Genomic DNA, 2,464 nt, shown 5'->3' with positions numbered 1-2,464 from the left:
TTCCGAATGACAGTTGAAATACATTCAAATTCCGTGACGCGTAGCGACAACACAAATAAGCTGCCGCCAAACACAAAAATCTCTTGTGTGGAAGGCTGGGCGAGATGCCATTCACCTCCAGATTTCTCTTCCTCCCCCCCTGCTCGTCCACTGCGCGCCATTGCTGCCCGGTGACGTCACGGGCCGCTGAAGTGAAGCGTGATTTTATTGGTTCATTACTCCCAGTGAGGCGTTCTAATTGGCTGGCGGCGGCCCGAGAGGCGACACTCAGCTTGTCCACATACTTGCCACACGCTGCCCATCCCTCAATTCCAGACCCGTCCTTATAGTCATATATCTCACGTAATTAATTCCAGACTTGGCCTTCTGCACGGGAAATACGACACTGCACGCCCGTGCGGGATCCACCCGGGACTGGTTGAGTAAGAGGTTGTTAGCGGAGGAGTGGCGGCCTACCACCTCCGCGAAGGCAACACGCGCGAGAGAGAGGAGGAGGAGGAGGAGGAGAGGGGAGCCCGAGTTGGCTGTCGATATATGGTGTGAGAGACGGTAAATAGTGGTCCACGAAAAGCTCATTTAGTTGTGTGGACGAGGCGTAGGGTCTAGCATCGTTCCCCCGGGGGAAATCAACAGACAGTCTGCGGGTGGCGGTGAGCGATGAGTACGCTGTGTGTCACGTGGGTTTAGCGCGGTGCCCTCCGCCACGCCATTTACCAAATATTACCTTCGGCGGATAGAGAAAATATATATTCATCGGCTTCGCTGGCTTGTTTGGTGAACCGTATTGTGTTGTAACGAATTTTAATTATTTTTTTTTCTTTAAAAAAAAAGAGATATATAGAAATAATACGTCAGGACTTGTTCTTACAAAGTGAGTTCAGCGAGGGAGGTCTGTGTAGGAGCGGAGACAGGAGGAGGAGGAGCAGGATCCACCGCTGGAAACCCGACCAACGCACCATCGCTGACCCTCTCATCGCTTTCATCATTAAGGTAAGGTCACGCTGGGTCAACTACTGTTCTAGTAGTGGTGGTTACACCACTGGCAGTGTGGTGGTGCCTCCTTCTGTGGCTGACATCGCTCAGAAGTGGCGAGGTCTTGTGTGTGTATGTTTATATTATGACAACGACCTAAACTAGCTTGTTTTAGACCAAGTAGTTACCCTTTCAAGCAGTACAGTGTGTTAGTGTAGTTGAACGAGCATGGCTTACCTGTATGACACCCCCCTGGCATGACACCAGTTATGGTCACGCTTCATGACAGTATGACAAGGTGGTGGTAATGGGAGGGAGGCGAGAGTGGCTGGGCTCCGCTCACTGTTCTGTCGTCGTAACTGGAGCAACAAGGCTGTTAACGGCAGGTTAAGGGGGGTGGGGTGGCGGCCGGGGGCCAATGTTGTTGGAGGTGAGAGCAAAAAAAGACCAGCAGTTTGAAACCATCGTTAACAGATGGTTCGCTACGTTACGAACCATCCCTGATGGCTTTTTGAATGTAGCGGGCGGGCGCTAGCAAGATAGACCAAGCAATGTTCTTGTTTGTAGTGGAAGGCTTGCTTGCTTGCTTGCTTGCTTGCTTGATAAGGGCGCTTGTGAAGGATTGAGAGGTAGTTCTTGAAAGCAATATGTAGTGTATGTAAGACGCTGCTTTAAATAGGTAAAGTGAACTAAAAGTCACAGAGAAAACCTAGGTCACAGGGAAGAACCTAAGTCACAGAGAAAACCTAGGTCACAGAGAAAACTTAAGTCACAGATATCTATGACTTAAGTTATAATTTACGAAAACATTATCAACAGAAAAGTAAATAGATATCAAAACCTAAATAATGTTAACATTTAACAAAATTTAAATTGTTTATATGTATATATATATATATATATATATATATATATATATATATATATATATATATATATATATATAACTGGGTTATGGTCGTCTCGAAAAATAGATAGAATTAGATAAGATATCTAAGGATAAGACTATTATTGATATACATTTTTATAATTATTATTTGCACCACTGTTCCCCGTTGTGTTATGATATCGTGTTCAACATTGAACAACGCCGGTGGACAGAAACTTAACTACGTACGCATGATGACACGTAACTGCGGCGTCAGGAGAATGCGTAACTACGGCGTTAGGAAAACGCGTCACTACGGACGGAGTCAGGAAAACGCGTCGCTACGGCGTCAGGAAAAAGCGTAACTACGGCGTCAGGAAAATACGCGACTACGGTGTCATGGAAAACGCGTAACTACAGCATCAGGAAAATGCGTAACTACGGCGTCAGGAAAACGTGTAACTACGGCGCCAGGGAAATGAGTAACTACAGTTCATGCAAAACACGTAACTACGGCACTAGGAAAATGCGTAACTACGGCGACGGGAAAACGTGTAACTACGGCGACAGGAAAACGTGTAACTACGGCGCCAGGAAAATGCGTAACTACGGCGACGGGAAAAT

The 2,464-nt window shown here is 46.6% G+C and overlaps 1 protein-coding gene across 5 annotated transcripts in view; it reads left to right on the top strand.

The window, feature by feature from the left end:
• The first annotated feature begins 435 nt into the window (after nt 1–435).
• The window catches only part of LOC139767257 (paired box protein Pax-6-like), a 224,616-nt gene continuing 222,587 nt past the window's right edge, over nt 436–2,464 (top strand). For all 5 annotated transcript variants that reach the window (XM_071696419.1, XM_071696418.1, XM_071696415.1 and 2 more), the window contains exon 1: nt 436–990. The gene's annotated coding sequence lies outside the window, so the exon portion shown is untranslated. The remainder of the gene's footprint in view (nt 991–2,464) is intronic.

Source organism: Panulirus ornatus, chromosome 59, assembly GCF_036320965.1.
Source record: "Panulirus ornatus isolate Po-2019 chromosome 59, ASM3632096v1, whole genome shotgun sequence".
NCBI lineage: Eukaryota > Metazoa > Arthropoda > Malacostraca > Decapoda > Palinuridae > Panulirus > Panulirus ornatus.
This window is presented reverse-complemented; position numbering and strand designations above follow the sequence as displayed.